Source organism: Pan troglodytes, chromosome 22, assembly GCF_028858775.2.
Source record: "Pan troglodytes isolate AG18354 chromosome 22, NHGRI_mPanTro3-v2.0_pri, whole genome shotgun sequence".
Taxonomy (NCBI): domain Eukaryota; kingdom Metazoa; phylum Chordata; class Mammalia; order Primates; family Hominidae; genus Pan; species Pan troglodytes.
Genome location: NC_072420.2, coordinates 34,852,452 through 34,877,578, shown reverse-complemented (window position 1 = coordinate 34,877,578; position 25,127 = coordinate 34,852,452). Strand labels below are relative to the sequence as shown.

Genomic DNA, 25,127 nt, shown 5'->3' with positions numbered 1-25,127 from the left:
TATAGTGAGAACTCGTCTCTACCAAAAAATAAAAACAAATTAGTCAGGCATGGTAGCCGGTGTCTGTAGTCCCAGCTACTCAGGAGGCTGAGGTGGAAGGATCACCTGAGTCCAGGAGGTCAAGGCTGCAGTAAGCCATGATTGTGCCACTGCACTCCACCCTAAGCAACAGAGCAAGACCTTGTCTAAAAAAAAAAAAAAAAAAAAAAAAAAAAAAAAGGAATTCTATTACCTAACTGAGCTCAAAACCAAACAGAAAGCCCAGAAATAAAGGGATAACACAGATCAGTGAGCCATAGCTAAAGTCTCATAAACAGTCCAAGGCCCAGCAAAGTCAAATATAAGTTTAACCAGCTGAGCTGGGGTTCTGGGTCCACACAAGAAGAGCAGGCCAGACTGGGAACTGGAAGGAGCCACCGGCATAAAGATAGGAGTTACCCAGAGTGATTTTGCTCCTGAAACCGAACTAGAACTCTACCCACAGGCCCAGGAAGCTTGCCTCGGACCCAGCCTGTACCGTGGGGGTTAGCAAAAGAACTACCTGCAAGAACTACCCCCAAGTAATTACAATGAATGAATATATTATGGTTTCCTCCTGTCCCTGAATTCAGAACTGCCCCCACATTCATTATGGGGTGCAGATGCAAAACCGTGTCTGCCCAAATCTTTTGTCTAATTACCAAGTAGAACTGTACCCACTGGAGATGGTGGCATGGCCTGTGCTCCCTGCTCCCACACTTGGAGGAATGTTTGTTGGAAAACATCGAAACCACACTGCAGCTGATTCTTGTCACCATTACCGCACCCTGCTGTGCTACCCGACGTCAAGTGCATTCTGCAGGAAGCAGCACCCCTCTGAAAATGCCACTGTGGCACCAGCTACATGGTGAGCCTTGCAGATTACAGAAACTGTCAGAAGGCAGACTGTAAGATAGTGAGGAAGGCCAGGCTTTGGAGACACAAGAGCTGGGGGGGATTTTCAAAAAGGATTGTGCTTCTTCAAACCCCAGTTTCCTCATCTGAAAATGGGAGTGATCACAACTACTTTTTAAGGTTATCATGCAGTAGATAAAATAATAACTATAACAAACAAATGAGTATTATAATGATGATGACATTTTTGGTATAAATAGATTACTTGATTTGAAGTTTTAAAAATACCCCCAGTGGTTTGTTTTTATTTTTAGTTTCAATATGTTGCTGGAATTCCTGATAAAATTTGTAATTTATAGACAAAAGCTCAGTGCTTTGGGATGAGAAGAGGGGTCACCTGATGATGAGACAGCCAGGTGGGAAGGGGTCCCTGGAGAAACTCCAACTAGCCTCCCCACTGAGGTGCAGCCTCAGGAAGTTCAAGACGTTTGCAGCAGGGAGAGCCTGAGCTTGGCCCCTCCTCTTCCTGCATGGAGCCTGGAATTTGAGCTGTGGGGGAGAAACACTCTAGCAGGGACCCTGGCCTAGTAAGAGTCCCTGTTTCCCCCTTTGCTTCCTTTTCATTCAATAAAATCCTCTCTCACTCACCATTCAAATTGTCTGCGAGCCTGAATTTTCAAAGAACCCCACCTTTAGCTGAACTAAAGAAAAGTCCTGCAACATTTTTGGCGCCCAACGTGGGGCTCGAGAAGCAGTGAGTGAAACGGGGACTCAAAACCTCTCATTGCTGCTTCTAAGCCTTTTCCACACCCCCATCCCCTCTTTCCCATCACTCCTGGGCCTTTTCATGCCCTTTTCCTTCCTTTTTCAGGACCCACCACAGAGCAGCATCTCCCCGCCCTGCCAGGCCTGGGAAGTATGGCCCAAGAGTCCTGCACAGCTGGCTGGCTGGTTCCCAGCCACATGCTGCTGCCGTAGCCTTCTCCATCCATGGTCAAGGGGTTTAACTCTATTGGACAGTAATTAAGCTTAAACTTCTCTTCCCAGTGGAGGAACCACTTGCATAAGAATAAGAAGTTCTTCCCTAGGCATTTTTAAACTGTTTTTTTTTTCTTTCCCCTTATCTACCTGGTCAACAAGTTAACCTTTAGAGTTTTTTTCTTTTAGAAGACACTTTACTAGTCCAGGCTCCCTGCAACTACAACTGTTTGTATTTTCTGTAAAGTTTTAATTGTGAAAAAGGATTTGTGGGGCTAGTCTTGGGCTGTGGTCAATCTGGTGTGCTTTGCTTGTCTGCATGGTTTATGTTGCAAGCTTCCATCTTGCTTTACACCCTGGGGGCATGGCTGGTAATTGCTTGGCAAGGCTTTGTTTAGCAACCCTGCCTGAGGGGAACAGCCCTCTCAGTTTTGATACCTCCATGTTTTCTTAGCCCTGTCTCTTAAAGGTTCCCACTCAGCGACTGGGTTCTCTTTTGCCTGTACTGTGTGTGATGCCTGGAAAAAGAGTTCTAACTAATTTAGTCTAAAGAAAGACAAGCACTTGGATCTAATATTTTTTAAAGGGAAGTTAAAAGCTGTGGTACCTTTCAGTTCACGTGACTTTAATCATTAACAAATAAAAACAGCCCTAAAGACTATTGGTAAAATGCAGGTCCGATGCAAGGTTTGCTAACTGTTTTGAGGTTACAAACTGCTTTTGGGGTTTTGAGAACTATTTGACTTGTCAGCTTCACAACTGGTAGGGACTGAGGACATGGAACTAGCTATGCCCTTAATTATGCTGGAGTCAAACCTTGGCTGCACTTAGCACACAATTAAAGCAAGTTACCAAGTTTTACCTTAAAGTTAAAAATTGCTAGGAGTTAATTGAAACTACCAGAAATAGATTTACATGCAAGGTGTGTAAGAACAGTAAAATGTGTTTTTTTGGTGAAAAGTTATAAGAAGACATGGAAATGTAAACCTTTACCTAGGGTTTAAAGATTGTTTTGAGTTAAATTAGGAAGAAGCTGAAGGTTTGAAGAACAAGTGGAAGAACTGTGGAAGTTAATCTTGCAGAAGAGGGTCTCTATGCAAACATATTAGCTAAATTCAAGAGTATTATACCTGTAAAAAGCAAAGATTCCTCTTCAAAAACTTTCCCTTCCATCTAATTAGGAATAAATAGTAACTTCTCTTAAAAACAAAATTTAGGCCGGGCACGGTGGCTCACGCCTGTAATCCCAGCACTTTGGGAGGCCAAGGCAGGTGGATCACGAGATCAGGAGATTGAGACCATCCTGGCTAACATGGTGAAACCCTGTCACTACTAAAAACACACAAAAAATTAGCCAGGCGTGGTGGCGGGTACCTGTAGTCCCAGCTACTCAGGAGGCTGAGGCAGGAGAATGGCATGAATCTGGGAGGCAGAGCTTGCAGTGGGCCAAGATTGCGCCACTGCACTCCAGGCTGGGTGACAGAGCAAGACTCCGTCTCAAAAAGAAAAAAAAAAAAAATCAAAATTTATTCAAAGACCTGTGCTAACATTCTTAAATAGCTGCTAGCCGTAATAAAAAAGTCAATATACTTCATGTTCTTAGGTCCCACAGTTTAGCCTAAATATTTGCCTTGGCATGCTCATACTGGTTCAAGCAAGCATTAGGTCATAGCCTGTTCCTCTTCTTTATTTAAAGGTGTTTTTACCTTTCTCAGCATTCCACAAGTTACTTCTTCCTTCCTTTATTCTCCTCTGTCTTTGCCTCTTTTAAAAAGTTCTAAGTTGCTAGCCAATCAGGACAAATACAAAACGTAAGGTCCTGTTCCTGCCAATGAAAACCAGACACAGCAGTAGGGTGGACGCGTCAGGTTATAAATGACCCTGTCTCCTTTGTTCAATATACTCTCATGGCAAAACTGCTGGCAAGTGTAACTTTTCTGCCAAAAATATAAAAATGGCCTTGCTGAGAAAATTAAATTTATGTTCAAGTGCTCTTTCTTTACGGCACCAGGGAACAAACATTTCAAACATATGGTTTTTCTGTAAATTGAGTATTGAAATAAAAACACAACAAGGAATTCTTAAAATACTAATCTGCTCTTTGGCAAAATTTATAAAGGTTTATAAAAGCTTTTTGTTTCTTTAAATTTCTAAGTCATCACTTTGGCAAAATAAATAACTTATAGTAATCTGGAACTCTATTTCATAATAGCAAATGTTTTAAACCTCAAACATTTACTAGCCTTCCCAAAATCAAACTTCAGTTTCAAAATTGTCTTTCCTGACATCTTGCTTTTTGAATACTTCAGAGGGCCCCTGGAGTGTCCAGAAAAGAGAAGTAAACAGGATTATTTGACATGTTTAGGTACATGGGATTGCCAAAATGATGCTCAATCTTCTTTAGGTTATATCTTGGTGAATAATGCTAATATATGTTCCAAAATTGTACGGGATTTCTAAAATTCTAATGTCTGAGTATATGCTATCAACCATAATTAAGGTTTTTATGTTAAGTTATTGTAAACCACAGAGATAACCAAACTTCTTTGTCAATTGTGTTTCTAACTGTAACTACTCTGGACATTCTGCTGTTCATAGACAATTGTTGTCTTGTTTTAATCCTTTTCAAAAGATGGTTTATAACAGGGTATAAGACTCTGACAGGTGCTTTCAGATACAATTTCTGATTGTATTTGAGACAATCAGGTTTGATAACTTTGGAGACTGTGACATTGGAATAAAGGAAAATGTACAGGACTCACAAAAAGCAGAAATGTTCACAAATATCAAACAAAACTGGAGTTAACTAAATAAGCTGAGCTCATGAAGCTGAAGTAAACTTTTTGACTTTTTCTTGGAATATTGTTCATCCTTGTTTTGTTTTTCATAGTCAAGGAAACTTGTTTTGAACGATTATGGCCTTTAGAAATTGAGTAAGGTATACTCCTATGAACGAAAACGTGGAGCATGTTTGTTTCTCTCTGCCTGGTTCCTCTAGAATTTGGAAACTATCTATGAGTATTCTTATGGCAATATAGTTGTTTGCATCAGTGCAATAGGAATCCATTTTTCTTTTGCAACAGGACACAATTGGAGAAAGTGATTATTTTACCAAGGCTTTGACTGGAAGGGTATGCTTCCCTTTAAGGAGTCAATCTCGATTCGCAGAGCCGATAAAAGCCCCATGGGGGAAACTGGCCTCATACGCTCATCTATGCAGTCCCTGTACAGGGTTCCTGACCTGTGGAATGTCACTTTCTAACAGGTCTAACAGGTCTAGGAGCTCCAAGTTTATCTTGGGACCTTAAGAGGAGAAAATCATCCAACTCACAGGTGTTTGAGGATACAAACCCATGGTTGGGCTCAGCTTTAGAAGGTCTTATCTGAGACTTCTTGTGGAACAAACTTCCATCAAAGCCAATCCAAAAGGCCTATGTAGAAATAATTATTCTTGCTGCACTTTATCCAAATAATCAAGCCAAGAATAAGACTAAAGTTTATTTTGCGAACCATTCAGTCCTATGATCATTTGTTTTTTTAACAAACATGAGGACTGGAGAGAGAGAAATCATGTTTCCAAGCTTATATTTGTCATTAAATTCTAAACTCACTAGTTGTTTTTAAGTTTTTGCCTACATTTTAGACTAACCCTGCTTCTTCCTGTGAACCAACCAGCAATCTCCAGCTGCAGCTCAGAAAGAACAAGAGGGATGGGAAATGTAAAAATCTGGATCAATATTCTAGTTCTGAGCAGTTATCCTGCAAATCCTGCCAGGTGATGGGAATAAATAGGATGTCCATCACCCAGAGGCTTTTTGGGGGGAAAGTAAAACCAAGGTAGCTAACCAAAGCCAAGTGGCATGCAGCCAAATCCCAGAAAGCATAACTATAGCTACCGGTTATCTGGGTGTGTCACAAGACATCCTTTCTTCTCTCTTGTTGGAGGACTCAGTTCCACATCTTCACCTTAGCATTCAGCTTATGATAAGGAGTCCATGCAACCCCCCAGAGACATATTTTTATCCTAAACTCAATTCCAAGCTTTGGGTCAAAGCCCTATAAAAGAAAACTGGATCTAAGAGATCCAGATGCAGACAAAAACAGAAGTTAAAAGGCACAGCGCAGGTGAGGGTGGTTGATTCCTGCTGATTAAGCCAAGCCCAAGCTTCCTGTTTCATGGATAAAGGCCACATTAATATCCATGGCATAAATGAGGTCCAGGGAACTCCAAGGCTACTGACAGCAGGTCGGAAAGAGACACAGGTGAGAGCAGATAGTTTCTATTCTCTAGGCCCTCCCTGCTTCATGGGTGCAAGTCGCTTTAGCACTCATGGCAGGACCTGCCAAGGTCACCGGGACTCGAGGAATGCAAGGATGGAAGAGGGAAAGAGGATGCTCTTCCCCTTCTCCCTCAAGTACCCCGGGTATCTGTTAGGAAGAGAAGGGAGCCAGGGATACCTGCTCCTCTCTTTCTAGATGAGTAGCCCTTCATCTTCAGTCTGTGCCCCTTTAGAATGCATCCTGAATCCCTGGGACTCCTTTGAAAAAATGCCTTCTTTTTTTCCTTTCTTTTTCTCTGTCCTCTCTTCACTGATAGGTAATTGTGTCTCTGTACTATGGGACCCTCCCCTCAGATGCATCCTCCAAACTGGAAAGAGTTAATTTCCCAAACCTTAAACTGGTTGGCTTAGGACTGGGTTCAGGGGAAGGAAACCCAGAAGCCCAACATGCCGGCAAAAGGGTAAAGTTTTTTTAACCAGTTAGTTAGGCTTTTGGCCTCCCTCTCCCTGTGCAAACTGGTAAAATGCCTCGGAATTTCTGAGTTGTCCTTACCCCTGCACTTGTTTCGTATTGATACACGTTTTCTAATAACCCCATTTGTCTGTTCTTGCCTTCAGGCCATCAAACTCCAAGCGGTCATGCAACCAGAACCTCTGACAATAGCCCCTTCTGCCAGGGACCCTTACGTAGGCCTCTGAGGGAGCTCTGATTGCCGTTTCCCCAAAATGGCACCCCCTGTCAGCAGGAAGCAGATCAGTCTTCGTTCTTATCCTAAATCTAACAGCAATTAGATGTACTTCTGTCTTTTTTTGAGATGGAGTCTCGCTCTGTCGCCCAGGCTGGAGTGCAGTGGCACGGTCTCAGCTCACTGCAACCTCCGCCTCCCAGGTTCAAGCAATTCTCCTGCCTCAGCCACCCAAGTAGCTGGGATTACAGGCACGCGCCACCACGCCCAGCTAATTTTTGTATGTTTAGTAGAGACGGGGTTTCACCATGTTGGCCAGGATGGTCTTGATCTCTTGACCTCGTGATCCACCTGCCTTGGCCTCCCAGAGTGCTGGGATTACAGGTGTGAGCCACCACGCCTGGTCATCTGCCTCCCTTTTTAAAAAATTAAAAAATAAAAAATAAAAAAAACTATCTTACAGATTAGATACGGTTGCTTCTCTTTTATTTGTACAAATTGAAACAGAAGCAACAGGATGTGATCAAAGCCCTTCCCCTAAATTGTGGGGATTTCGGGCAAGGCACGTGCCCTCCCCTGTGATTCCATTTTCCTTACTAGAAATAACAATAGAGGCATTAGCCCCTTATTTAAATACCTACTCAGCCCAGCTCTGTGGTAAGAAAACACAGTAGAAAATGGTGGCCGGGTGTGGTGGCTCATGCCTGTAATCCCAGCACTTTGGGGGGTCGAGGTGGGCGGATCACCTGAGGTCAGGAGTTCGAGACCAGCCTGACCAACATGGCGAAACCCCGTCTCTACTAAAAATATAAAAATTAGCCAGGCGTGGTGGCGGGCGCCTGTAGTCCCAGCTACTCGGGAGGCTGAAGCAGGAGAATTGCTTGAACCCAGGAGGCAGAGGTGGCAGTGAGCCAAGATCCCGCCACTGCGCTCCAGCCTGAGCGACAGAGCGAGACTCCATCTCAAAAAAATAAAAATAAAAATAAAGAAAAAGAAAATGGTAAGAAATGTGGATTCAGACCTAAGAACGAAAACTTTACAACATGTAACAAGGCTTCATGTAAAATGCAACCAGATCTTTTGCAAGCCTGTTTGAGCAAGTAAGGAACACACTTCATTCCAAAGACCGAGGTTTTCCTTGTCCTCTTTCCAGAGCAAGAAAACAAAGACCAGGGTGATGAAGAAGTAACTGGGAGCCACAGTGGCTGTAACGAAAGCTAGACCAGAGCACCTGGAATTAAACGATGTTTTCAGTTGGTTTGAATAGAAAGGCAGATGCGCAAAATGAATACTGTACTCAGCTTCTTTTCAGAAGCCCAAGCGACCGTGCTCTGCGGCACATTGCGGCCTTGGAGAGAACCATCAGCAATGGAGGAAATGGACTTCGCGTGTGATGCGAGGGGTTGACCGTACTTTGAATCTTGTATCCATATCTGTTGGGTTGACAGCGTTCACACGGAGAGTTCTTTCAAACGTAAAATGTAATTCCGTTGGTCACAGGCAAAAAATCATCATGCTACATCTTTTTTTTTTCGACAATCAACTAGGGGGGCAGGGCGGGGGAGTATTCTTTTATGTGTTTCTTCCCCTATGCAATTCAAAATGCAAGGCGGTAGAATAATAAAATTAAATGCGCCATAATGGAAAAAACCAATTCCACTATAAAAAAGCTTTATTGCTCCATCTGAGAGAGAAGAAAGGGAGCTGGATAGTGTGTGCCTCTTCTCTTTCAAAACCAAACTGTAATCAAAAGCAAACAGGCTCAAAAACACAACAGATAAAACTGGAATTTGCAGCTGTGATCGAGAGACACAGAGTGAAGCAGCCCCCACACAAAGCGCGCAGCACACGGCGTTTTGTTTTATTCAGGAGACGCCTCTGAGAAGCTCAGGTCCCTCGAGTGGGGGCCCCAAGTCCTCCGCAGTGCACACCAGCAGGCAGCTGAGTTTTGGACAGATTGGCAGCCCCAGGGCGGGAGACAGGAGTGGAGTTAAACCATCTGCAGATCGTCGACCACCAGCAAGATAAGCCCCGCAGGCACAGAAGCTGCAGGCACCGCTGTTGCGTTCTATGGCTTGGGCAGGTGGGTCAGCTGCCCCGAGCTTTCACCAGCGGCGGGCGGGTGAGGCAGGGGAGGCCACTTCCTCCCTTTTTTCTTCCCGAGAAAAGCCTAACAGGAGATGTCCCTGCCCTACAAGCGGGTGTCTGAGGTTGCCCTCCCTGTGCCTTTGGGCTTGGGCGGCGTAGGCTGCGACCTCACTCAGGCACTCAGACCCTCTGGTGATGTCACCAGATAATTTTCACGGTGGATGGATGGGTCTCTCACGGCCTCCTCCATTCATGCCTCTCATCCTAGAAATCGTTTGGCTTGGTCCAAAATATTGGCCCTGGCCTGGCGCGGTGCCTCACGCCTGTACTCCCAGCACTTTGGAAGGCCGAGGTGGGCGGGATGGCTTGATCCCAGGAGTTCAAGACCAACTTGGGCAACGTGGTGAAACCCCGTTTCTACAAAAAAATTTTAAAATCAGCCAGGCGTGATGGCGGGTGCCTGTAGTCCCAGCTGCTTGGGAGGCTGAGGTGGGAGGATCACTTGAACCCAGGAGGTTGAGGCTGCAGTGAGCTGTGAAACCTGCCACTGTACTCCAGCCTGGGCAACAGAGTCCTTGTCTCAAAAAAACAAAAAACAAAACAAAACCAAAAAACAGCTCTCTCCTAGACCCTCATTCCCTGTATAGATCTGCAACATGAACCCCCGCTATCCTGCACTCCTTCCCCCCATTCCGTTTAAAAGAGACTTTCGCTGCCACCCTTTTCCCTCCCAGGGCCCCTCCACCCTCTGGCCATGGCTGGGGTCTGGGTCTCCCCCAGGCACTCCACTTCCCTCCAGACAGCCCAGAGCAGGTGCTATTGCTGCCACCCCAGGGCCTGTCACCATCAGGGAGGAGCTCAGCACCCCCACAGGCGGCTCCTTTGACTCCCAGCCACTCTCTGCCTTAACTCCTCTGCTCCAATGAGCTTCCCGTTCCACTTCAGCCACCTTCTCCCGCAACCACACCAGAACTTGTCTCTCCCTGAATTCCTTCCCCTCTGAAATCTGATTCTCCAGTTCGACCCTGGCATCCACCAGGGCTCTTGTTTCAGAACCCCAGTCACGACAGCAGCCAGAATTCCCTCCTTCCAGGCCGGGCGTGGTGGCTCGCACCTGTAATCCCAGCACTTTGGGAGGCCAAGGTGGGTGGATCACCTGAGATCAGGAGTTTGAGACCAGCCTGGCCAACATGGCAAAACCCTATCTCTACTAAAAATACAAAAATTAGCCAGGGATGGTGACAGGTGCCTGTAATCCCAGCTACTCAGGAGGCTGAGACATAAAAATCACTTGAACTCAGGAGGTGGAAGGTGCAGTGAGCTGAGATCACGCCACTGCACTCCAGCCTGGGCAGCAGAGCGAGATTCTGTCTCACAAAAAAAAAAAAAAAAAAAAAAGAATTCCCTCTTTCCCACCCTGGCTTCCCAGGGTGGCTTCACCCACAACCCACCAGGCAGACCTTGCTTAGTTAGCTGTTAAGGTTGGAAAAAAAATCCAATTAGCTCTTGCTCACCAAGGGATTAACTATTCATGGGTCACCTGAGAACTGATTCATCTTCCTGCTTCAAGGAATGACCATATATTCATCTTAGGCAGAGGAGAATCAATGTCACACTCTTAAAGTTATTGCCCTAATGTCTCCTCTCCTTCCTGTCAAAGTATTGAGTTTCAAAATCTAAACACATGACTCTCACACAAATATAAAATGAACATTGAACTCATTAATGAGCAAGCCAAGAGGATAGTAAAGAGGAATCAAAGAGCATTTGTGGAATTCATCAGCATTTAAGAACAAAACAGAATGCGAGAAGGGCTGCTAGGTTAGATACAAAACCGGGCCAGGCACGGTGGCTCACATCTGTAATCCCAGCACTTTGGGAGGCTGAGGTGGGTGGATCACTTAAGCCTGGGAGTTCAAGACCAGCCTGGGAAGCATGGGAAAACCCCGTCTCTACCAAAAACAAAAACAAACAACAACAACAACAACAACAACAACAAAAATTAGCTGGGTGTAGGTGGCAAGCAGCCTTGGGCCCTAACTACTTGGGATGCTGAGTGGTGACAATCACTTGAGCCTGGGAGGTCAAGGCTGGAGTGAACTATGATTGCACCACTGCACTCCAGCCTGGGTGATAGAGCAAAGCCATGATTCAAACACGCGTGCACACACACACACACACACACAAACTGGTTAATGTCCTACACAGGAATAAGACTACAACCTTTCTGGTTATCTTTTCTTGGAAACAGAAATTGACAAGTTACGTGTGACTTCACTGTGTTTGGGCTTATCACCTAGTAAATGGTAAAGTTAAACACAGGTATATTCTCCCTCAAAACAACTCCTGGCTCAGCCTGTCACACAGTGTCCCAGCACAACATTGAGAGGACATGCCCCTTTCCACTTTGCCTTAGTTCTAAGTTTTGGATAATTTTTCTTAATAATTCCTCAAGAGACAAAATTCTAAACTAGTTATCTCAAAATCCCCAAACATTCCTTTCTGAACATAAAAAAAAAAAAAGAAAACCATAAGTGCATTACTCACACCTCATCGGGATTTTTTTTTTTTTTTTTTTTTTGAGACGTGAGACAGAGTCTCACTCTGTCACCCAGGCTGGAGTGCAGTGGCACCATCTCGGCTCACTGCAACCTCCGCCTCTCGGGTTCACGCCATTCTCCTGCCTCAGCCTCCCGAGTAGCTGGAACCACAGGCACCCGCCACCACGCCCGGCTAATTTTTTTTTTTTTTTGTACTTTTAGTAGAGACGGGGTTTCACAGTGTTAGCAAAGATGGTCTCGATCTCCTGGTCTTGTGATCAGCCCGCCTCGGCCTCCCAAAGTGCTGGGATTACAGGTGTGAGCCACTGCATCCGGTCCCCATCGGGTACTTGATGACCAAAAAGTGACTGTTGCCCGGTAGGATCTCAGACATGGCCCGGCAGTAGGAATGGTATTTTGGCAGCCCTCCAATTACACAGATGGCCACCAGCTCTCCTAGGACTGGGCCTGGCCAAAAACAGACACTGAGTTCCAGGACAGGTCATTCAGGAATGGATTAGGTATGTTTACACCTTCATGAAGATATCATAAGACTGGAACTTGAAGGAAGCTTCTGGCCAGCCTGCCTCAGGAAAATACCCCCTAGATCTTCTATGACAGATGGTGTTTCCTCTTTTGAGTCCTCCTAGACTGAGGGAGCCCAGTGTTCATCAATAGCCAGTGTTTCATCAGCCTCCCTGGCAGGGATCACTCTTAAGCTCTCTCTTTATGAATTTAGGGCCATTTCTTCTTGTTCTGTCCCCTATGAAAATGGCTAACAATTGATCAGTGTCTTCACCTAAAACCTCTTGACTAACTTAAAGACCATTTTTAAGCCATCATTTTCTGTTAGGCTAAATAATCCAAACTGTTATCATTTTAATTCTATTATTAGTTGTGCTTTGCTGAGAATCTCTCAGGTCAGGTCTCTTCTAAGAACAGAAAGAACATAATAAGGCCCCAGGGACAATGACTTCGCAAACCAGGTTGATGATCTTCCAAATCAAATTGGCTTTCTCTAAATAAAAGCCTGGCATTTCTCTCATGTTTAACAACCTAGGGAAGTTTGCTGTGATTACCCTTTAGGTTGTTTCTTATATTATTTTGCTAGTCCTGTCTTTCTTGATTGTTACTGGAAATTTTTCTAACGGGTTTTTTAACACAGCGTCCTTGGTTTTAAAAATTAGGAATTGGAGTTAAAAAGAAGAAAATAAAGTCCTCGTCATCACACTCAGAGATAACAACAGCTCATATGTTGGTGCTCAGCATTTAAGTCTTTTTTTCCCAGATAATTTTCTTTTCTTTTGAGATAGAGTTTTGCTCTTGCTGCCCAGGCTGGAGTGCAGTGGCGTGATCTCGGCTCACTGCAACCTCCGCCTCTCTGGGTTCAAGCAATTCTCATGCCTCCGCCTCCTGAGTAGCTGGGATTACAGGCGTGTGCCACCACGCCCAGCTAATTTTTGTATTTTTAGTAGAGACAGGCTGGTCACAGACTCCTGATCTCAGGTGATCCACCCGCCTCAGCCTCCCAAAATGCTGGAATTAGAGGCGTGAGCCAACATGCCCTGCCAGTTTTCTTTTAAGAAGAGGACAGGCTGTACTGACATGCTCTGTAAGCTACTTTTTTCACACGGTAACATGGAACATGGGTGGACAACTAGTGCCCCACACCCTCCCCCAGCTCAGGGTGGCCTCACCCCCCACAGCATCTGACTGTCACCATTGCCACAAACCCAATTCAACACAAAAGCAGCTCCTACGTCAGAACCAGTCCTCGCAGCAGTTCAGATAGGCCTAGGAGGCAAAATGAAATGGATCTACCCACACTGATTCATTTACCTGAAGAGAATCAGCTCAGGAAGTGGGAGAACAACACGGCCACAAGCACGCAACAGTGCTCAGACAGGAAGGCTTGGGTTGAGATGTATATATACATTTTAATTTCTCAATTGACAAGTACAAATTGTATATATGTATGGTATACAACCTGATGTTCTGATACATGTGTATATCGTGGAATGGCTAAATCAAGCTATTTAACACACATATAACTCCCCATACTTTTTATGGTGAGAACACTTAACATCTACTCTCTTTGCAATTTTCAATATACAATATATTGACTCTAGTCACCATGCTGTATGACAGGTCTCTTGAGCTTCCTTCTTCTGTCTAACTAAAGTTTTGTGTACTTTGACCAATGTCTCCCCATTCTCCCCATTGACATAATTTTGAGCATGGAAATATCATTAGATTGGCACCAATTTGGAAGAAAACCAGCCAGCGTGAGGGTCATCTGCAAGGAAGGACTGGGTTGGCCCTAAGCACGCCATTCCAGGCCACCAAACTGCTCCTTCAGTTACCACACTCGTGCTCACATTAGGGCCCTGCCGTAGGCAGCTTGGTCAACCCACTGTGGGGCACACAGCACCCCAAGGAAGGTCCCTTTGCGGGGCAAAGCGCGAGGCAGGCGAGTCCCGGGGACGTTGGGGCACTTTCGGGACAAAGCTTGGCTTCTCTTCGTTAAACCATTATTTCATTAAAGAGACTGAGAGGAAATGACAAGAATTGCAGCTAACTCTTTTGGGTTTTTTGTTTTGTTTGTTTGAGACAGAGTTTCGCTCTGTTACCCAGGCTGGAGTGCAATGGCGCCATCTCGGCTCACTGCAACCTCCTCCATCTCCCGGGTTCAAGCGATTCTCCTGCCTCAGCCTCCCGAGTAGCTGGGATTGCAGGCACATGCCACTACGCCCGGCTAATTTTTGTATTTTTAGTAGAGAGGGGTTTCAACATGTTGCCCAGGCTGGTTTCGAACTCCTGACCTCAAGTAATCCACCTGTCTTAGCCGCCCAAAGTTACAGGTGTGAGCCAGGGTGCCTGGCCTCTTTTTTTTCCAGGAAAAATCAAGTTTTTTGCTGGTGGGAATGACCATCAAACTGCATGACCATTTTGATGATGCAGCAGGGTGAGGGGAAGTTTGCGGAGCGAAGCCCCCAAGCAGGTCCGAGGGGACCGGACCTTGGGCACAGGAGATGGGAGCACCCCTCCCCTCACCCCCACCTCAATGAGACGCAGCATCAGGAACATTCCCCGGAGCGGGGCTGGAGGGTGCAGTCACAGACACAGAACAGCGGAAGTGGTTCAAACATTTGTGGAATATTTCTTCTGATTCCTCCATTTTTTCAGTAAAATAGGGAACAAAGCCAATCAGCAGAGGTAAAATGAGGGCCCAAAGGTACTGGAAGGTTGAGAAGGGAAAGAAGGACCTAGTTTCCTGGGAAGGCAGAGGTCTGGGGAGCCATGCTGCCCCCAGGAGCACCACAGGCCCCTGTGTGGTTGTGGTCATGAGACCAGTCAGCAGAGATGTGCTTTTCCCCAGGCACATCCAGCCCATAGGTGCAGGCTGTGGTAGAGTCTGAGTATCATCAAGAGAGGCCCGGAGAGTTGGTTGCAGCAGTAGACTTGAAATTTAAGGAGGGTGAGGAGGGCGGTGAGGGCATGAGGAGAGACAATGGATAGCCAGTAGGATAAGTGGGGCCCTGTAGGGTTGAGGGAATGGGGTTGGAGCCAGGGTATAAGAGGGAGTGAGCTAGGAGGGAAGAGCAGGATGTTTGAAATTAGGACTCTGGATAATGTCGTTTTTGGCAACGACAGGGCCTGAGGTGTAACCCGGGAGTGGGTGACTAATGTTAGATGGATGGCAGGGTGGTAGGGTGGTGGGGAGGAGATTGGGTAGCCAGGAGGCCAGGCTTTTGGAAAGGATCACCTAAGTCGCCTAGGGTCACGTGAGATTGGATTGGAGAGAGTAACAGTGGCTGGGAGCTGAAGCCTTCAAGGAACACAAGAGGTGGCCTGGGGAACCACAGATGACTGAACCCCCGATGGTTTAGCCCAATGGCATGAGATTCATGTCTAGGGGTTTAGAAGGGCAAGGGGACAATGGTCTGGATGGGACAAAGAGGATTGAAGACGCCTGCTTTACCTCTAGGCCTCGTGGTAGAGAAAAGACCCACTCCTGAGAGGGCTACAGGGGAAGCAGAGGCTTCAAGGGGCCCCAGCTTCCACTGGAGCAACAAACAGGAAATGTTTACAGAAGAGGTGGAGGTGATCAGAGACCACTGATGACTGTGAGTTCCAGGGGCCCTGAGAACAGGTTTCAGGATTGGACAGGAAGTTGAGTCAAAGGAAGGAAGGTATGAAGCTGAGTGGAGATTGGGTCGCCAAGGGTGAGGGATCTTCCGGAGGGCCTGGGATTCTCATGGTGACTGTCGTCAACAAGAATAAAGGGCATCGTAATATTAGTCCCAAAGTTCTCAAGGTAGAGAGCAGAACCAGGCTCTGGGGGTCAGGAGGTGGGAAGCAGGGGTCTATTGGGGGAAGCAGAAGTGCAAGAAGTATGGAGAATTCATGGTGGTGGTGGTCTTTTTTTTTTTTTTTTTTTTTTTGAGACAGAGTCTTGCTCTTGTCGCCCAGGCTGGAGTGCAGTGGCACAATCTCAGCTCACTGCAACCTCTGCCTCCTGGGTATAAGCAATTCTCCTGCCTCAGCCTCCCGAGTAGCTGGGATTACAGATGCCTGCCACCACACCTGGCTAATTTTTGTATTTTTTAGTAGAGACGGGGATTCACCACGTTGGCCAGGCTGGTCTAGAACTCCTGACCTCAGGTGATCAGCCCGCCTTGGCCTCCCAAAGTGCTAGGATTACAGGCAGGAGCCACCACACCCAGCCTCATGGTAGTGGTCTTAAACCCTCTCCGAACTGCACTTTGTATAGCAAGCATTGCTTTTCTGTTTTCTTAGGTCAGAAAAATGACAAACAATCCAGGAAGGAAATCAGCAAATTATTATGTTTATAAAATATTATAAACAGGCAATTAACAGGGAGAAAAACTCAGAATGACCGTTCCCATGAAAGTTCATGCTTATTAATAATAGAGAAAATATAACTTTAAGAGACACTTGTTGACACTTATTAGACTGGCAAGGCTTTAAAAAACGTAATACCACATAGTGGGAGGTACTTGAAAACAGAAATCTTAAACCTTGCTGATGGGTGTGTAAACTGATGCAATGACTTTGGAGAGAAATTTGTTAATAACAGAGATGAAAATGAAAATACTGAACAAACCAGTTCTTCCCTTCTCTAGCCAGCAGTTCTTCTCAGTTTGCACACTCACATATATGCGCCAGGAGATAGCTAACTAGCAGTAAGTCCATGGCAGCATTGCTTGAAACTGTCAAATTGGAAATGCCCATGAATAGGCAAGTGGACAAACTGGGATACAGTCACACATGGCATACTATATGACAGGAGAAATCAGTGAACTACGTCAACAAGCATCCACCTGATAGATCTCAAAATGAGTGCTGAAGGAATGAAAAACAAAAGCCTATCACTGAAGCTTGCATACCACGAATAAGAATCCACAAAACAATGAGTTGTAGCTGCATATATATGTATCAAAAATATAAAATATGGATATAAATGATACACACTGACTGATAATGGTTTGGGTCTGTGTCCCTGCCCAAATCTCATGCTGAATTGTAATCTCCAGTGTTGGAGAAGGGGCCTGGTGGGAGGTGATTGGATCATGGGGGCAGTTTCTGGTGGTTTAACATCATCCCCCTAGTTGTTGTCATGGCAATAGTGAGTGTTACTGTGAGATCTGGTTGTTTAAAAATGTATAGCCCCTCCCCGCTTTCTCTCTTCCTTCTGCTCCAGCCATGTAAGACACACCTCCTTCCACTTCACCTTCTGCCATGATTGTAAGTTTCCTGAGGCCTCCCCCAAAAGCCGAGCAAATGCCGGCACCACACTTCCCATACAGCCTGCAGAACCATAAGCCAATTAAACCTCTTTTCTTTATAAATTACCCAGTCTTGGGTATTTCTTCATGGCAGTGCAAGAACAGACTATTACACTGACTTTAGATATGGCTACCTCTTGAGGGAAGGAATAGGATAAGAGGGGGTACAAAGGATTTCAACTATACCTAATATTTTCTTTAAAATAAAAGCTCTGAAAGATATACAGCAAAAATACAGTATCTATTAAATCTGAGTGGTAAGTTCCTCAAATGTTACATTAACTTGTTATTTTTAGGTATGTTTGGACTTTTTACAAACATAGGTTTCTAGTTTCTCAATCCATGTGCCAGTTTTAGGAAAGGAAAGGGAGTACGAATAGCGCTACAAGGTGAGGACACTCACTGTTACAGCGTCATGCTTGCCAGAACAGAGATTTAACCCCAAAACCATTGGGGTTAACAGAGCGGTTAACAGAGATTTCTTTAGCATTTTACTTAGCCACATTTATAAATAACTTCTTCATATTATTTTTAGATCTGGTAAGATATATGGAAGAGGAACAAGCTTTTAAAACATTTAACTGCTAACTTTATAAAATCAGTGCCTTTAAAATCCCCTGTGATTTTGCTTTGTGAATGACCCTTTGCTGGTGTTTTAAAAGTAATTAAAATGTATTTGGAGAGTATTTGAAAACTCCTGAGCTGTCATGGTGCCTGCAGAGGGGAGTTGCTATACTTACTAATTATCCCTTTCCTTGGCCTCACTAAACCCCATCCAATCTGCCTGTTCCTGAGGCTGGAAGGTAAAAGGAGTACTGCATCCAGGCTCTCCTAGTACAGTCTGGCTCTTTCTGGCCACATCACCAAATTCTCTGCCAAGGTACTTTTCTAAGGGCTCCTTTCAAAGAGAAGGGCCCTTGCTCATGCAGATGTCATAGTTGCCTAGTGGACGGGAGATGGTGGAGGATGAAAGTTTGTGTGCATGAGAAGAGGAGGCAGGATGGTGGGAGACAGACAAGACAAGCAGAGTAAGAAAAATGGTGGGAATCAAACTCCCCTTTTTTGCAGGTAAAAGTTGGAGATTTACAGAAAGATGTCAAAGAGACCCTCAGCAGAAAACTAAGCAAAATTCCTGCATCAAACAGAGCCTATTCTTGTTATCTGCAGTAGTTATGTTCTTTAAAGTTGCCATCAACACTGACTTAGAGAACCCTGAATTATCGCTCCTAGGGGAAATAAAGGGTTAGGCTAGCCTCTGGTCACAACGCTTATGTCAACCCATCAATCCGTGAGCTTGTTTTATGTGTGTTTCGTTTTAAAGACGTTTACTACATACTGTTGATTAACATTGAACTCAAGGCCAATGGCACTAGAACTCATGGCTGAACAAGTTTGTCTAACAGGTATCTTCTCCAAAAGGCACATCACAGCCTTCTTGCGCTTAGAACACAGTCCTGCAGCACTACACTTGGGGGCCATTTTAAACAGCAAAAGCACCATGAAAAAGCACACAAATGCAAAAAAAAAAAAAATGGCACTAAATAGTGAAAAAGACGCTTGTTTACAGTATGAGAGCTGGAACAAGAAGGCAGAGTGTTGCTTTGTTCGACAGGGAACAGACTTGTCAAGCGACTCAAATTCTTTGCTACTCTACACATACTCGTTGAATGACTACAAAAGTACCATGGGTATTCATTTTGAGGACATAAATAAATTTTAGCAAGTAAGCAGACTCACAAATATGGAATCTGCCAATAATGAGCATCCATGATACTGATTAACAGAGCCTGACACCTCTGTCAAAGTGTAATATCCAGTCTTTCACAAATAGGTGCTTAACATTTTGGTATCCGATTAGACAAAGGATGCTACATCCAAGTCACATCATTTAGCTCAATACAAGCTTTATGGAAACTACAGAGTCTCCCACTTATTTGGAATAGAGAGGTCAAGAGTCCATTTTGCATAATCCTTACTTCAGGCATTGTCTGGTGAACAATGCACCCTTGTCTCTTCCACTCACAATGGAACTGTCTCAAGGCAAATTGCTTTCTCTGAGAAATGTGACGATGCTGGTGTTCTGGAAGCAAAGGTTCAGATGCCACACCCAGACACCAGTGCTGCTCCCCTTCAGCAGCCCAGCGGACCTGAATACTTTGGGGATGAAGTTTGGTTCCATGAGTCTTTTGTTAATCTCACTGGGTTGTGGTGGCACTAGGAATGTGCAGGATTATCCAGGTCTTACTGTTGTCACTTTAAACTTAGAGGTCAATTTTGGGGGTTGTGGTGTAGCTCTCAAAAAACTACCACCAATATGGACTTTTCGTTTCGACATGGTTTTCCTCCTGCGACTAACAGAATGTGTCTTGCCTGTATTTGGCTGTAAGCCCATGTCCCTTAAAGCTTCATTTTCAGAGAACAAAAAGAATGCTGGCAATTTGAGCCCAGCAAATGACTGTGCTGACCTCTGGGACTCCTTTGCTGTTTTCTTGTGATTAAAGACAGGCCTATTCTGTTTAGAATGAGATTAATAGTCGGCCCCACAGAATCCACTGGCAGGTTATGAAAACAACAGCTATGCTTATCAGAACATGAAAAGAAGTGTGCAAAGAATAAGCCTCTAAGAAATTATTTTAACCCTTCCCCACCTCCATATCCTACCAACTACCAAGTTCCTTAATCATTGATGGAATAACTCTTCAGCAAACCAGGCAGTAACTCGGTCCAGGGCATTAGAGACCAGGACAGGCTCTTTGAGACCATCTGCTTCACTGGCCACATTTTCCATGTGAAGACACTTAGACCGGGAGAAGAAACTGAACATGGTCAAGGCTGGTGGGTGGAGAGTTCTCTGAGCAGGTCTCCAACCCAAAGTCCTATGATCATTCCACTACTGAATTTTTTCAAGGTGACCAAGAATCCCACAAATTGCCTTGGAAACTTCCCACCATCAACACCATATTTGTCTGTTTCCAGGTGCAGAAAACAGGCCAGGGACTGGCAGGTGGCATCACAAGGCCATTACAGGTGCCGTCATCTCTCTGCGGAGACCTCCTAACGCAAATGGCAGTAGCCCAGACCACAGCAGAGAGAGAATAATTTGTACTTTTCACACGCTCCTACGCACATTTCAAAGCACACACTGTTCAGGAAGGGGTCACCTGGCGAGCACTCGCCCTCTCTAGTCCACACTGCCCACCTTCTTGTAGACATCCGCACCCCTTGCCTCAGCCCTCTTTGTACTTCTCCATGGCCAATCGGTGGAATTATTTCCTTCCTCACAAATATGCAGGCAGCATGGGGTTACTCAATTAGGAGGCATGTTTTATAGCAAGTTAACATGCACAAGACTCATTCTTGGCTCTTTGTAAAGATCTTTCAAGAAACCCTGAGCAACCTGACTTCCCAGTCTTACCTCCAGCCACAAGCCCTGCAACTCTGACATTTCCACCATCCTTCTCACCATCACACTGTAACTTGCCCCCCTCCCAGGGGTTCCCAAAGCCCACCATGCAGTATCACCACCTCCCCACCTGGCCCCACTCTCATTCCAGGCACTAGTCAATCTAGTTCTCCCCCCTCCCCGCCCCAGTTTCCTAGCACTTGGTTTAAACATTTGTTATTATATTTATTATGGGCTGTGTTTTAGACAGCTGAACAGTCCAACCCCCACGTGTGAGAGCCCTGAGGCCAGAACACTGCCCCTCTGATCTTTGTATCCTGCCCAGAGCAGCACCTGCCATATGTGTACTCTCGAAAGACACCCGTGGAGCAATGTGGAGAGAAACGAGCAGTGGGAATTACAGAGCAGGGAGAATCATGAGAAAAAAATGCCTGGTCTCCAGGAGACACCAACATTTTCTGATGTTCTCAGGATTTCCGTTTGAAGACCTGAGATTTAAAACACTCCCGGGCACAGTGGCTCACGCCTGTAATCCCAGCACTTTGGGAGGCCGAGGCGGGCGGATCACGAGGTCAGAAGATCGAGACCATCCTGGCTAACACGGTGAAACCCATCTCTACTAAAAATACAAAAAATTAGCCGGGCATGGTGGCGGGCACCTATAGTCCCAGCTACTCAGGAGGCTGAGGCAGGAGAATGGCATGAACCCGGAAGGTGGAGCTTGCAGTGAGCCGAGATGGCACCACTGCACTCCAGCCTGGGCGACAGAGCGAGACACCACCTCAGAAAAAATAAATAAATAAATAAATAAATAAAATAAAAAATAAAACCCTCCCAAGGATCCCCAGCTCCCCGCGCTCCCCTTCTCTGGCAGCGAGGAAGCCTGGGGTCTGGCTCTAGGTGCAGCGTCGGAAGGGCCCAGAGAGGCAGGTCATCCAGAGCCAGCCCCTCGTGGCATAATCAGGACTGCAGGGATTGGCAACGTCTACCTCCAGGAGCCTGTAAGCAGGCCAAAATGGGCTCTGGAAAGAGAGACATGACTCCCAACTCCAACTCCTCCTCCTTTTGCGGCCTTGGGGATGTTATCTATTATCCTGTAAGCCTCAGGTGTCTTAGGTCATAAAAAGAAGAATATTTGGCTTAGGGGGCTGTCGGGAGGGTAAAGGAATACCCACATTGAACTCCTGCTGAAAGCACTGTGGGATCCCTCAAGTGGGTGGGGGTACACTAGGGCTCTTCCAGACTCAACTAAAAGCTTGGAAAAGCGGCTCATGTTTTCCGTACTCTCTAATCTTTTAACCAAATACTTCATCTCAATCAACATACATTTGGTCTTTCAGCAAAAATCTACTGGGCTCCATGGTCCTTTGTTGACACTCCATGGTACAGCGCCTGTCTCCCTTCAGATGCTTCGTGAACAATCCATGTGAATGGATCCACCATTGTGAATGTCATGGAGCAGCTTCTGTTGGGAGCAGGCCCCCCCCCAAAATCTGGCCATAAACTGGCCCCAAAACTGGCCATAAATAAAATATCTGCAGCACTGTAACATGTTCATAATGGCCCTAATGCCCAAGCTGGAAAGTTGTGGGTTTACAGGAATGAGGGAAAGGAACACCTGGCCTGCCCAGGGCGGGGAAACTGCTTAAAGGCATTCTTAAGCCACAAACAATAGCATGAGCGATCTGTGCCTTAAGGACATGCTCCTGCTGCAGTTAACTAACCCAAACTATTCCTTTAATTCGGCCCATCCCTTCGTTTCCCATAAGGGATACTTTTAGTTAATTGTGTATCATAGAAACAATGCTAATGACTAGCTTGCTGTTAATAAATATGTGGGTAAATCTCTGTTCGGGGCTCTCAGCTCTGAAGGCTGTGAGACCCCCTGATTTCCCACTTCACACCTCTATATTTCTGTGTGTGTGTCTTTAATTCCTCTAGCGCCGCTGGGTTAGGGTCTCCCCTATCAAGACCAGCTCGGTAAACTAGCTTCTTGGGCCCCCAGGCTCTCATTTTCGACCTCCCTGGGCCACCTTCAAAAAACAACCCCCTGGCTTGTCACAGGCCTGAACTGTGGCCACTACTTTGGACTTGGGACTGCAGACTCTCAGGACCTCCACTCTCGTAGACTGGAGCCAGCATACTTTCCTCCAGCCAGAGGGCAGGGCCCACTGGCAAAAATAAGCCCTTCCAGACATGCTGGAAGAGGAAAGGGGTGACTCTGAGTGCTGACAGGATCATGAGGATAAATATCACCTATGTCATCAATCCTGAGCACCATATCTTAAATGCTGATGTTCCTCTTAAATTCCTTTCAGAAGTCCAAGTTTCGTATCCTAAAATGCAGCCAGTCAAGCCGAGTATTGGTGAGATCAAACCAAGTACTTCTGGAAGACTGAGCCTGTCCAAAGAGGCCCACGAATAGTCAAGGCTGCAAATCCCAGGAAGATGCCCTTTCCGAGGACATGAGCCCCCCAGGGAGCATCCTGAAGCTGATGCCTCACCCGATGCCGGCCTTCTGCCTTCGGTGCGTCATTTCCCATTGGCAACCTCCTATCCCTTTGTGCTTAACTCCTCACACGTCTCCAGTCTCCCAGATCTGGCCCCTCAGTTCCTTGTCACATCACACAACTGGCTCCTCACCCTTCAGAGCTTAGCTTGCACGTGCCCTCCCCACTCCATCCTCTGTACTCCCCCCAGCAGCTCCTACACTGTACATACTTTGTCTACCTCCATGCCAATTCTCAGCTCCACGAGGCCAGGGCCTGTCTTTGTCTATGGCTCTACTGCCAGCACTTTGCCCATCATCATCCCCTGAAGGAGCAGACCAGAGCCTCGGACCACCACCAGCCTGGGCAGGGAGACCGGATGCTCTACTCTGACAAATAAGTGGCCTGGAAACCACCCACCTGCACGCCCTGCTCCAACACTAGACAGCCCGACGGGCCAGCGGCTGCCAGGGGGTGAGGACCCCTCAGTTGCTGAGGATCCAGCTATGCACCAACCACTCACAGGGGAAAGACAGTGGCTTCGTTTTGGAGCTTCCAAGGAGGGGAACTGGCATACTGCACAGCTGCCCTACTTTGCCAGCCTCCTTCCTAATGCTCTCTAAATTGTGCCACAGGATTGCATGACCTGGAATACCCAATGGCGTCTTGTCAGGGACCGGCAAGTGCAGGAAAAGAAAGTGCCAGTGCTACACTCGGGCCATGCGGCCAAATGCCACTAACTGAGTGGTGACAATTCACTCCAGACACCCAAGTGCCTTGTTTAACCTGAGAGGGCAAAGACAACCTTACTGTTACAGGAAGGAAAAAACAGATGGCATCAGGGTCCCTAGTTCAAGATTCCAGCTATCACTGGCAGCTGTGGGGTCAAGGGCAAATCTGAGTGGGGGTTTCCTAGTCCAAGCAACAGGTATAGCAATGCTGCCTTTCCTGGGGCTGCTGAAAGGAGTAACTGAGGGAATGGACGTAAGTGTGCAGCATGGCACATGGCGTGCGTTTAATAAACTCCAAGCAAAATGGACCTCAGATCACACCGAGTCAAAGAACATCAGGACACAAAGTGTCTGCTAGAGAGTTGGTGCTCTCGCGAGCCCTGACCGAGAGCCTGCGCTTTCAGGAAATTCCGAATAAAACAGGAAGTAGCATGTTTTCCCAGATAATCTTTACCCCTTTTATTTCCAGTCTACAGTTCTTAATGAGCCTCTTCACTGAATTATTGCTCTTCAGAGAGACTTTTTATAGCTTTTTGCCTCTGGAGGAAGTTAAGCTGGATACCGCCTGAGTTCTTAATAAGCAAGGCGACAACACTGATGACCCAGTGCAGACACAAGCAGCTGCTACAGAGGGAGGAGGCGCTGGGCCAGAGCTGGGAGACCAGGCCCTCCTGGCGCTTTGGGCATCTCTTGCACATCTCTCCATCCTCCGGTCTTGCCATGGTTAAAAATAAAGCAGAGGCCAGAACTCTCGGCTCCTTCCTGCTTTTCAGAGATTCCTAGAACCGGCACTTCCCCCAACATTTTATGTGCAGAAGTTCCGTCATCTGTGTTGGTGACAGACACCTTGTGCAGGGCATCCCCTGGGAAGGGGGAAGGGCTAGTCAAGTCTTTCCAATCAGCCCCGAGGAGACCGAGGAAGAGATGCAGGTGACTGTTTTGGGAAACGACCTCATCCTCACCCATCCTGGAAGCCATGCCACTGCCAGGAGGCTACTTCCTACAAGAGGCCTGCCCTGGGATGAGGGACAGTGGAGGAGGCAGGTGCTAGTAGCAAAGGAATGACAGGGAGCAGCATGAGACCTTAACTGCACCAGAACACACGTCCCACCACAAAGAGCAGCACAAACCACAATGACAAGTGAGGTGTGCAGGGAAAAGTCACTGATTTTGTGGCATGCCCAGTAAGGAACAGACAGACACCCCTCCTCCCCTGCCCCACCCCGGCTCTGGACCTCAGTGGGTACTG

The 25,127-nt window shown here is 46.3% G+C and overlaps 1 protein-coding gene across 5 annotated transcripts in view; it reads right to left on the bottom strand.

The window, feature by feature from the left end:
• LOC134809241 (uncharacterized) overlaps window positions 1-25,127 on the bottom strand; it is a 227,986-nt gene extending 202,859 nt beyond the window's left edge. For all 5 annotated transcript variants that reach the window (XR_010154472.1, XR_010154474.1, XR_010154473.1 and 2 more), the window contains exon 1: window positions 1-25,127. This exon is cut by the window's left edge and continues 13,080 nt beyond it. The gene's annotated coding sequence lies outside the window, so the exon portion shown is untranslated.